Consider the following 13,499-nt stretch of genomic DNA (forward strand, 5'->3'; position numbering starts at 1 on the left):
ATATGAACTATGTTTTCAGGTCAAAAATGTCCAATTTCATCACAATTAATGCTATATTTTCATGTCACAAATGGCCAAGTTATATTTGAACTGAATTTACCTGAAAAACAAATATTATATTCTTTTAGATTCCCCAGTTTTTCTTACAAGATTATAGACTACATATCACGTTTTATTTTTACAGGTTGCAATATGGAGTATGGTGCTGATCCATCCTGCTTATGTTACACCAATACATACATTAAGAATGTCACACGTCACTTTTTAAATCAACAGTTTTCTAATAATAAGAATTTTTATAAAGAAATAATTCTATATTGTTATTTACTCTTTAGTATGATGATAAACTATACAATAAATAATTCTGATCCTAGTTTTTGCACAGGGATCATTTGTGGAAACGGTGACATGGCTGCCGAGCATTAGAATGATGGGATCTGTAACAACCATGTCACATCCGTCCACTGCCACATTTTGTGTGTTTGTGTCAGCTGTTATTGTTTTAGATCCACAATACTAACATTTATTAATAAGAGGAGAATTAGCAATAGTAAGTCTATAAGTTTATTCCTAATAAAGTACTGGTACTGACCAGATCATCATGGGTCATGTCACGTCCGTCCACCAGCAAAAGTTTTCACATACACGTGCAATTCAAAATCCAATATTTCTGAAAATATAGCTTCCACTGTCAAATAATATCAGTAGTCTGTGCACAAATGTATTAGCATTATTTCAACACAGTTCTGTGCATTTCTTACAACTTTGTTTTTTTTTTGACAAAAATAGCCACTCATTTGACCCCCAAAGTAAATTTTAGCCAAAATGTGGATTGATGTTTTCTTTTGGGTCTGGTCAGATATTGCTATTGAAAAAAGTACAAAACAGTGTTAATAAAAGTTAGTTTTGCCAGCCCCCAAAACCATCACCAACACTGTGATGGTACCAACATGGATGGTGTGGGAAAATCATAAGACTGCAGTAACAGCTCACTCCTGTCTCCTCCTCCATTAAAACATCAGGAGGATTTGCCCGTTCACTGATCCAGAAGGCCCCCGAAGAAGACGTCTGCAGATAATCTAGACCGCTGCTGCATACCTCATATTCAACCGTCTTCAGTTTCCCTATATGTCCCTCTTCTATTGTTCAACCAGCGCCGACTCCCTACTTCTGTTCAGGTCCAGCTCAAAGCTACTGGTGCTGGTCTTACAGGTCAGACCACTCTAGTCCATCATCACACCCTAAACCTCTAAGGAGTTCACATGAACCTGTGATCATTCATCTAAGTCAACACGTCCCCTTTTCCAACTTTTGACGTCATCCAAACTCTTGTAAGTACTTATTCACAGGCAAAGGGATACATTCCAGTTCTTGATGATATAACTGGGACATACTGCACGCTGCTTTGGACTAAAGGGTTCACTAAATTAATGCAATGTAATTCTTGATAAGAATGTTTGATCTGGTTTAGATAAAAGATAAAACTTTCAGATTTCAACTTCACCAGTGATAAAAGTCTTAAGGCCAAAAAACACGTAAAGCATCTCTTCATGACAATGTTTAAAGTTACACTTGAATAAGACAAATAAGCAGCTTCACCACATGTAAAACTATTGTATTTGAATGATATTTTGTGTACGATGAACAATGAATAATATCAAAAGTACTGTCATGTATGAACATTTTAAAATTTGTGACAGATACTGAAATCAGCCTGGGCTATCATAATGTAATTGTTTTTCTTAAGACAGGATCGTCAAATAGAAGATATTATCAGGATAGTAAAATGCAGTAATATAAAAGCTTCAACTTGATCATTTGTACCTTGTGTTTAGAGCTGCACAATTAATCAATTCTAAATTAAAATCAGATAATGTAATTAGGACGGTGTTTAAAAAAAGGTATTTGTCAAATCAAATTTCATCTTTCTTGCGTCTCCGGCCTACCATAGGCTCCTCCTCCTGACTGTTAGAGCAGTCTGCACACTCTTTGGTCTCCACACACCGGTACAAAAATGGCGTTTGAAAAAAAGAGTGAGAAGTTTGTGGTTAAAAATAGCAAGAGCAAGTCGGTTGTGTGGAATTGGTATGGCTTCAAAGTTTCCAATGACGACCAAACCATTCCTCACTGCAAACTCAGCCTGAAGGCGGTATCTGTCAAAAACAAGAGCACAACCAACTTATTTCAGCACCTCAAACATCATCACATGCCAGAGTGGGAGCAGTGCGCTGCATTGCGGGCTGCATACGAAAATGACATGCCGGTTAAAACGCCACCACCAGCCCGAATCAAAATCAAAATCGAAAATAGTTTTTAGAGAAAAAAAGAATAAAAAAATCGGGATTTTATTATTGGCCAAAATTGTGCAGCCCTACTTGTGGTGTGTTAATTAAATGAGGGTTGTGGATAACAGCACCGCAGAGGGATAGCAAACTCCATATTAAACTCTACTTAATCTCCAAATCCTTTGTTTTAAGGTTTATTACTCCACCGATGAAAATAATCACTATAAGGTTTGCATCTAATGCTGCTCTTTAATTGACATATACAAAAGTAAGTACGGTCTTGATCAAAATATAATTGAAAATATGATTAATATGGATAACATAACACATTATATTACTTACATTTTGGTTTCTATAAATTAAATTCTTGCAATAATCAGTCATCTCACAGCGCTGATCCTACATCTGTTTATGTTTAAGTAGTTCTTCCAAGGCAACAGCTGATGAGGAACATGACTTAAGCATGGCTTCAACTGAATTGACTCACAACATGTGTGAATGTGTAGGTGTATTTATTTGTGCTTTAGAAAAAAACAACTAGGAAATAATTGGTAAATAATGTATTTTTTTCCTCTTCTCCACTGCCTCGCTCTCTTTGATAGTGCTCTCTCTCTTCATTTGGTCCCTAGCTCATTCAACCACTGCTTCCTCACACTCTTTGAGCAAACAGGATGGGTGAGGTTTACATCAAGCAAAAGATGTCACAGATCACACGTTGAATTAAATCTTTGATATCTTTTACAGTATGCATTTACTTACGTCTTAAGTAACAAATGTGTTTTCTGAAATTATACATAAACACCAACAGGCATATGACTAAACAGTTCACACTTCTCAGAAAAGCAGATAGAATTTTTTTTTTTTTAAGTTGGCAATTCTGAGTGTTAACATGTTTTTACTTTGGAGGTGAGAAGTGATGATGTGAAAAGCGTAAAAATAAATAAATTCACAAATTTAGCCACTGGATGACTCTTTAATATACTTTATTAAACAGGGTGAAACCACAAGATAAATCAGTTTGCATACAATATAGAATGTAAAAAGTCAGATATGGCGTCCTCCTATGAGTAAAAATGGAGCTGAAATTCATAGATCATAGGTCACTATATATGCCAATAGACTATTAGTTCATCATCAAACAGATTAGAGCTGCACAATATATCGTTTGAGCGTCGTCATTGCAATGTACGTGTACGCAATAGTCACACTGCAGGTCCTACAATGTAGGAGGCAAATGAACTCAACATGTTCTCAACCAATTTCAAGGGTATGTGACACACACTGTGCACAGCAATCCACCAATCACAGTGGTTTTTAATCAGTTTGCTGAAACAGACCACGCCCCCTACACACGGAGTAAGTCGCTGGTAACAACATTGAAAAATGAGCAACAAACAAGAGAGAATCACCGAAAACAAAGACTTGGTGCCACAAAGAAAAGCAACATCAGTTATCTGGAATTATTTTGGCTACAACAAGGATGATATTGAAACGCATGTTCTGTGTTGATAGTGCCTTGCAATTGTTGCCACAATGAGAGGAAACACAACTAATTAATCTGACCATTTACATCAGCACCACACAGCTATTTCATATCACAATATGTATCACACGGTTAAAGAAAACTGCAATGTCAGTTTTTTCCAGTATCGTGCAGCCTTCAAACAGATCCAAAAAATAATTACTTGAGCACAAATCAGTCATATGAAATCTACATAAAAGGACATTAAATTTGTAGTTTGGCTCAAGTCTCACTGAGTAGCATTGAAGGATTCATGACTACTGCAGCTAAATGCAAGGGAGTATTTCAGGTACACTTCTGAAGATCCATCTCTATATCCATCTTTATAGAACAGGGGTGTCAAACTCATTTGAGTTCAGGGGCCACATACAGACTAATATGTTATAAAGTGGGTTAGACCAGTAAAATAATGTAAATAATACGATAAGAACTGATAAATAATGTTGACACCAATGTTTTCTCTATATTTTTGAGTAAAAAAAAAAAGTCAAATTCCATAATGAAAATGTTTACATCTACAAACTCTACTTGAACATAACATGAACAAATATGAGCAACCTGAAAATTCTTTAGAAAAATAAGTTCAATTTTAGCAATATTACACTGTAGTTTATCATTTATACATGTGCATCATAACTTACAGATCACAGTGGATCTACAAATACACAAAACCTGTAGTAACAGGCAGAATATTGGTAAAATTCTACATACTTCTCTTAAGATATTTCAGGTTATTGACATTTTTTGTAAAAGGCTAGTCTGTAAATGTAAACATCTTTGTGTAATTTTACCTTTTTTACACTAAAACAAAGAGAAATTTGTGGTTTTCATTATTTATAGGTTATTATGATAGTATTTTACTGGTCTGATCCACTTTAGATTGAATTGACCTAAAATGATTTTATCACCATTGATTGTTAATATCAATAGTGTACTTTTTGCATTTCACAAATTCATCCCACGGGCCAGATTGGACCCTTTGGCGGGCTGGATTTGGCCCCCGGGCCACATGTTTGACACCTGTGTTATAGAAAGTTTATGTTTAACAAAATGAAAAGTGCATACAGCATTTAAAGGTAAGAACCAAAGGACCATATCATGTCAAAGAGCGTCTTCATAAAGATAGAAATGTGTGTATAGACCCATGTAATTGTCTCTTAAAATGTTATTTATGTGAACAAAACATAGGTCCCATTAAAATGTAAATCTATATATTTTAGGATTATGAGTTGTTTAAAGGTTAGAGTTTTGGTAAAGTTAGGGTAACAGCTACGGTCTGGCATGTTGTGATTAGGGTAAGGCTCCAGGAAATGACTGCAATGTCCTGTAAACACACACAGATCAAACATGCATGTGCTCAAACATTGCCAGGGAGTACAGGTTGTGCGTGGGAATAAGACCGCGTGTGCAGTTAGCCACATGCAACGTTCACAGCATTTGGTGAAATTAACACACACATGCACACACACACGTCACCAGTGGCAGTTGAGGAACTAAAAATTCACTCATGGGACTCTTCATTGAGTGTGTTGGCATCTGTCACTCTGATCCACAGAGCATTTACATTTGGGAAGATGATTCACTCGGGGTGAAAAACAACTGTCTCGCTTTCTGCTCTGCGAAGGTGGACGTGAGGCATCATCGTGTGTGTTAACTGTCACCATAGCAACCCATCTGGCACACACCAAAATCAATCATCACAAAAAGGTCACCCCTCCGCCTTCCTTTAGATCCTCCTCCGCTTTGACATCCCATCAGTCTGTGATGCTGATTTCAGTCCAAAACAGAATTTGAGGCGGGAAAGGAAGTGATGAGTTTAACCTGCCTCTTCTAAAGTCAGCGATTCCTACAGTTTCCAGAATGTCTTCAGACAATTAACAATGCATTTTTAGGTTTCAGAAATTTGCAGTTGTCATTTTATTATTGAATCGAGGAGCAGAAGACGGCTGACACATATACTGTACCTGTACGCTGCCAAGGTCACATGGCCTGTGTCGTGTAATGAAGCTAGATTTCAAATAGAACGTGTTCTGTGTCATATTGGGTGACGAAGCAGAGAAGAAAAGTTTTCAATTTAATATAAATCATTTTAGCAGGTTTATTAAACATCACTTTACTATGGAAGGATATAAACAAATGATAAGAAATATTTAGAGAGATGGGAAAAGTTTGCTCAAGTGGACCTGTTTATTTCTCTGCTTTTCATCATAAGTTTGTTTCCTATTTGCGTGTTAGGTCTGATATATGGTTAAAGTTCGTTTTTGTGTTTTACTATTTTGGGGTGAGTTTCAATGTGACTTTGTGTATTGTACATGATTATTTTTGTATGTTGTATATCATATGTACATTGATTAAAATAAAAAATCCTGGAAGGTTCCTCTAGAAACAACAGTCAGAAACATTATTTTCATTTCTGTTTATGCTACAGCCACAAACAAATTCATCTTTTTACTCTAAAAGCTGTTTTTTTGGTTATGTATATGAATTAAGTGGATTGTGTTGGATGGCTGCAGCCTCATGCTGACTTCAGATGTAGCTCTGAATTGTAAAACATTCCTATGCAATCCTGACTCTGTCTTTAACCTAAAAAAACAAGAAAGAACCTCAAAGGCAAAACTGTAAGTGTGTTAAAGTGCAGATCCTCTCATGTCCACCAGGCTCTGGCAACACAAAAACTCAAATACTGGAGGAAGTTGCAAAACTTGGCTAGAATAATTTAAGCAGCTGATGATATTTCTTTTAGCTAATCCTCTTTTCCCAGAAGTTTTTCTGGCTTCTGTAACTTACAAATGTTCAGGTAAGTTGTAACTTCACTGTGTTCACAATGTCCCATCAGAAACTCAAGAGAAGATCCAACAATTAATGATTTATTCATTCTAGAGCCTGACCAATTAATCGGCCGGCAGATTAATCAGGCCCATTATAGCTTATCGCCGATCAATCAACATCGGCCAATATGTAGCCGATGTATTAACTTTTTTCTGCGGACATTCTGTCCCTCACTGCTCCTGTGTGTGTGCTGCCCGGAGAGTTAGAGGAACAGTGAAGCCTTTCAGTTTCACTTTCACTTCTGCTCGGACAATCATGCTATCAGCCCCCACACACAATGACGGACCGATACCCCCGTTCCAACAAAGATGGACCGCTAACCCCCCCCCCCCCCCCCCCCCCCCCCCCCCCCCCCCCCCCCCCCCCAAAAAAAAAAATTACGGACCACTACTCCCCGTTCCGACAAGGATGAACCACTAATCCCCCCCCCCCCCCAAGTCTTAAGAACTATTCACCCCCACACACACACCCCTGTCCGTGCACTTCCTGTCTACCTCATAGTTTCCTTCTGGTGCAGGTACACCTGGGTATTACTAGTGTAGGGGAGACCAGGGACAGTTGTAACACAGGTCAGTTGTAACTCTTGCAATTGCTCTAATCAGGAACAATTCAGGACTCACCTAATTCACTCTGAACATGCTCAGTTTAGTCCTTAGTCTCCTTGGGAAGTTGTACTGCTGTGAGGCAGACGCATCCAAATTTGTGAGGGAAAACATAATTTTGTGGCAAGTAATATTTTTTGCTTTAATTTGTTTTATGATTAGATAGTTTGCTTTGTAGTTGGACTCATTAAAAGTAGGTGTCGCTTACATTTTAAAGAATGTACCAAACAATTTTTATGTCACTACTACTATAAAATATAGGCTCACATCTTTTTCAAAAGTCTGCTCTCCCCAGCATAAAAAGTACCACATCTACAACCCATGGTTCCCCACAGGTCACAAACTAGTCTAATATAAGACTATTATACAGTGGTTTAAAGTTGTGTAAATTATATTTGTAAGATAAACAAAGATTTATGCAACTGTTAATCCACCTGTTCACAGTTATCTAATATAAGATGATTATATCCTGTGTAGATCAATGTTCTTATTTCATATATTGGCCAATATATTGGTTATCGGCCAATATCGGACGTCAGCCGATATAATGGATATCAACTTTTTTTTAGCCCCCAATATCGGTATTGGCATCGGCCCCAAAAATCCCATATCGGTCGGGCTCTAATTCATTCTAATTGATTTTAACTGACTCATCATCAAGACACTGGCAAACAATTGGTTAATTTTCACCCAAAAATAGCACAACATTTCTGGTTTGATACTTTCAAATAGGGAATTTTCATTCTTTGTTTTTGTCAGATATGTGGAATGTCTTTGTATATTGGGTTATGGTTTTGTGTAAAAAAAAAAAAAAAAAAAAAAAACTCCCTGAAGCCATTGTTTTAGAGTCTGGAGAAAAACAATGTTGTAATGTTAAGTTGCTGTTACAACAGAGTGGGTGGACTGCGTGTTACTACTAAACAGTCTGTTGTGCCTACGTTAGCATGTGGGCTAATCCTACAGCAGAAGCCCCCTGTCATGAGGAACTACTCAGAAAGACTAATGCAATTAGAGACGGAGACACAGAGCTATGTACGTTTCATTTTCTTTTACACTCAGCTGTCGGTTTATTAGACGAAAATAGCTGAAAGAAATAGAGTCTAATACACCGGCCCCCCCTTCATGATTCAACTGTATGGTCCTTTTGAAGGATGGAGTTTGTGTTGCTGTTAAACATTATTGAATTAAACACAAAGTTGTTTCCATTGTTTGCCTCACTGATTGAAGTGGAGTGGTCAAAACACAAGAAACACATGTCAGTGCAGAGAAATACAGCTGAGCAACACAAACACACACTGAATCAACAGATTCATAAATTAGTGAACTACTACTGAATATTATAACCACCACACAGCAACATTTCCCTGACAGGTATTAGACTGCATTAGTTTGATCTCAGTGTTCCTAATAAACTGGAAACTGTGGGTGTGTTTCACCTGAACACTGACATGAGTTATTCTGTCTCTGAATTTATCTAGTGATCAAGTGTTTATCTTTGTTCGAGTGTAAATTTACCTTCAGGTTCATTCACATGCTCTAAACCAGAGGTGTTACGCACTGTAAAACTGTGCTTTTTGATTAAAAAGTGCATATGAAGAAGTACTTAGATGTTCTACATACTTAGTCAAGACTGGGGGTTTTAATCTGGGTTTAGTGCAACAATGCAAATCCAGTTCATTTTCTCGCAGCTCTTTAGATCTGTGAAAGATCAGTTAAAAAGCACATGTGCTATACACTGGAGTCCAAACGCAATTTCGATATAAAAAGGCCCTCTTTTAACATATATAATTGGAACTGACATGAAAAATCTAATTAAAATATGGTTGGTTTATTACTATGAAAGAGATTATTAGTATTTAGGCTGAAATGTTTTAGGAAGTAAATAGAAAAAACAAGAAGGAGAAGCCTCGTTTAACCTACTGTAGAAAAACTGCAAATAAAGAAGAAGCACTCTACCAGGACTAAATCATTCAGGACTTTAAAGTTTTACACTTACAGTATTAGAGTTTCTGTGGCCCTGTAACATCTGGGAATACACATTCTAATGCTGCATTCCAGGCAATCCCTAACTCGTGTTTTTCCAACCTTCTACCGGTGAAAATGCACTGGAATGCCAGTCAAACCCATGACTTCCCACCTGTGAACTCGTACTATTGATGTACTCCCAGTTCCGAGCTCTGACGTCACATAGCCCATCAGATAACAATGGCGGCCCCAGTGGATGCGGTGTTTATGCAAATTGTGTATTAAAACAAGGTAGTGCTCTATCGTTATTCATCTGCAAATGTTTTGCATAATCAGCAGCTGCTCCAGCGCTAGCTAGGTTTCAGTCCGTTGAGTGCAAGAATAAATGAATACCAAATACGTATCCAAATATACAACTAACGTAACATAAAAGGCATAACAGCTTCTCTTGCCTTATGCACCGTTTTTCCTTCTCTGTTTCCCTCAAATAAGCAAAGAGCAAACACCTCTGGGATAGAAATGACTGTAAATGAGCATAAGCCCTGAACGGTCTGCCATGCTGGTTTGTTTACATCTAAGTCCCACAATTCCTTGCGCTCAGGCAGTTTGGTGTGACTTGCCTGGAACGCTACAAAGTCGTGGTTTGAAGTCATGACTTACAGGTTCAAAAACCTGCCGGGAATGCAGCATAAACAACTTGTACATTTATCTAAAACATTAATCTACAGGGAGGTGTTCTATGTAATACTCATTCATTTTCTGAACCTGCTTAATCCTCACTAGGGTCAAAGGGGTCGCTTGGAGCCTATCCCAGCTACTTACGGGCGAAGGCACGAAACAGAGGAGGCGAAACATCTGGCAACCAACATAATAACATAGTAACTTTATAAATCACAAGCTTCATTATCAAACTCACAGTGTTGGGCAAATTATTTTTAAAAAGTAATTAGTTATAGTTACTAATTACTTTCACAAAAAATTAATTGAATTAGTAACGAAATTACTCCTTCATAAATGTAATTAGTTACCAGGGAAAGTAATTATTGTGTTACTTTTGTGAAAAACCTTCAAATATGTAAAGGAAACTGATTTTTGAGTGTGTTTCACGGACCAGTTGCATAGAGTAGAACAGCAGACAGGTACTGAATACCATAACAGTGATGAGGCTGGGGTCCACCACGGCCCGGCTGGGGTCCACCAGGGCCTGGCTTTTCCACCACAGAAGTGCATATCTGCATTTATAGGAAGAAGATGCTCCTCCAGTTAATCCCACATCTCCACTTTTTTCAGTCGCTCCTCCCTGATACAGTTGTAACTGTCTTCAGTCCAATCAGTCGGACTCACTGATAACTCCGCCCCTAAATTAGCTGCACATATAGCTGCGTTCAAGTGAATGGGGTGTGCTGGGACAACTCAAACTCAGAGATGTCATTAGTCATTCAGGTGAAGGCAGCGTGGACAACTCAGACTCATGTGGCACACAGGTGAAGCATGAAGGCAGTGTGGGCAGTTTGAATAGAAGAACAGCTCGTAAACAAACGGCTCGTAACGAATCGGTTCTTATCGTTCACTGAAAAGAGCTGTTCAAACGACTCGACTGGTCCGCGAATGTCACATCTCTTGTGCCTGGCTGAGTGAACCAGGACGGATAACAGCTGTTAGGTATCAGTGCATGGTAACGCGCCACATTTCACTGCCAGTAACGGCATTGTAACGTTTCAAATAATAATTAGATTACCCGTTACTGGAAAACAATAACGGCGTTACGCTGCAAACTCGCCAGTTTACAAGAAACACTACCAGCATCAAACCTCATTCTTTCACTTTAGAACTGTAACCAGTGGTGAAAACCATGGCAACTTTTCTTAAATGTTTCTTAAAGCTGCCTCGGCTTTGGCGTTAACTTTTGGCAGTGACTCTCTACTCCCTCTAGTGGTCACATGTGGGGCTGTGGCTGCAACACCATACACTCATCTTCCTCAGAACTCTTCATTCTACTGACGGTGATACCTTTTGGTCATTTTTGACTCTAAATCCTTTAATAAAATGTAACATTAAGCAACCTGTGGGCGTGTCACCTGACTGCATTAAACTGGTGCTTTAACCTACAGGTGTGTCTGTACCTGATGGACAGAAGGACCTGTAGGTTTAGGAACAAACTTGTAAACCTTTTTAATCCAGTACATAAACACACGTGGGTCTATGCACTAACACTAATCTCCAAACATCACAGGTATTAATCTCACACCTGCTGCTGGACTTTTTGCAAAAACTCCCTACCCTGTACCCTACAAACTCTGCCCACCTTACAACATTTGATCCATGTGGAATCCCAGAGCTCACTGTGCAGGGGGAACACATATCCTGCACCTCTCAGTCCCTCAGACATGTTGCCTTTACGCACAGTTCAAGTGGCTGCAGGTTTTAGCGTGTGTGTGTGGAAGTAAATAACGCAGCACCTTGTGAGATTTCCAAAACACAACCTGCACGGCTTAATACTTGATATCGGCCCAGTAGTATGGTGGTGTGTCTGTGAACTCACCCCTGCAAACTTCAGGTGGAAGAACAGCGTCCTGGGTCCTCACAGGAGACAAGAAAACGCGCAAAAACGCAGCTCAGCGCCGACAGTTGCTCCTGCTCATCCTCTGTTTTCATACTGAACCCATCCTGAGGAGGGACTCAGTTCAAGTCTGACGGACACTACAAGTGAGAAGGACTAGATGGACCCAGTCATCCCACTAGTCTTCAACAAAACTGAGACCAAGTGCCGCCTCAGTGCATCTGTTCAACAGGCTGCAGGAGTCCACAACAAGCAGAGCAAGCAGGGAATTACACTGACTTCCGGTCAGCTTCAAAGTAAAAGACCCTCCTCAAATATTACTACTACTACTACTACTACTACTGCTACTACTACTACTACTACTACTACTACTGCAGCTACTACTACTACTACTGCAACTACTACAACTACTACTACTACTACTACTACTGCTACTACTACTGCAGCTACTACTACGACTGCAACTACTACTACTACCACTACTACTACTACTACTACTACTGAAACTACTACTACTACTACTACTACTACTACTACTACTACTGAAACTACTACTACTACTACTACTACTACTACTACTACTACTACTGCTACTACTACTGCAGCTACTACTACTACTGCAACTACTACAACTACTACTACTACTACTACTACTACTACTACTACTACGACTGCAACTACTACTACTACCACTACTACTACTACTACTACTACTACCACTACTACTACTACTACTACTACTACTACTATTGCTACTACTACTACTGTTACTACTACTACTACTACTACTACTACTACTACTACTGAAACTACTACTACTACTACTACTACTACTACTACTACTACTACTGAAACTACTACTACTACTACTACCGCTGCTACTACTACTACTGCAACTACTACTACTACTACTACTACTACCGCTGCTACTACTACTACTACTACTACTACTACTACTACTACTACTACTACTATTGCTACTACTACTACTGCTACTACTACTACCGCTGCTACTACCACTACTACTACCACTACTACTACTACCACTACTACTACTACTACTACTGCAACTACTACTACTACTACTACTACTACTACTACTACTACTACCGCTGCTACTACCACTACTACTACCACTACTACTACTACCACTACTACTACTACTACTACTACTACTACTACTACTACTACTACTACTACTATTGCTACTACTACTACTGCTACTACTACTACTACTGCAACTACTACTACTACTACTACTACTACTACTACTACTACTACTACTGAAACTACTACTACTACTACTACTACTACTACTACTACTACTACTGAAACTACTACTACTACTGAAACTACTACTACTACTACTACTACTACTACTACCGCTGCTACTACTACTACTGCAACTACTACTACTACTACTACTACTACCGCTGCTACTACTACTACTACTACTACTACTACTACTACCGCTGCTACAACTACTACTGCAACTACTACTACTACTACTACTGCTACTACTACTACTACTAATAATAATAATAATAATAATAATAATAATAATAATAATAACTTAAAAACAAAAAATAGAGAAACCCTACATGACCCACTAACATGATGTAAGACATTTTCTTTTATTTACAAATCAAAGGTATTACTTTTTTCTTTATTCTCCTTTTTTTTCACTGTTTTGGAGGTAATTTTACAAATTGTACAACACAAATAGTACAGTAATA

The 13,499-nt window shown here is 38.4% G+C and overlaps 1 protein-coding gene across 2 annotated transcripts in view; it reads right to left on the minus strand.

Annotated features, from left to right (window-relative positions):
* prr5l (proline rich 5 like) overlaps positions 1-12,011 on the minus strand; it is a 54,127-nt gene extending 42,116 nt beyond the window's left edge. The window contains exons 1-2 of one of the 2 annotated variants that reach the window (XM_030137416.1): positions 11,746-12,011; positions 4,669-4,672 (exon numbers count right to left, since the gene is read on the minus strand). The gene's annotated coding sequence lies outside the window, so the exon portion shown is untranslated. The remainder of the gene's footprint in view (positions 1-4,668; positions 4,673-11,745) is intronic. The other variant, XM_030137415.1, reaches the window with a different exon arrangement.
* Between the last annotated feature and the right edge of the window lie 1,488 nt (positions 12,012-13,499).

Source organism: Sphaeramia orbicularis, chromosome 6 (genome assembly GCF_902148855.1).
Source record: "Sphaeramia orbicularis chromosome 6, fSphaOr1.1, whole genome shotgun sequence".
NCBI classification, from domain to species: domain Eukaryota; kingdom Metazoa; phylum Chordata; class Actinopteri; order Kurtiformes; family Apogonidae; genus Sphaeramia; species Sphaeramia orbicularis.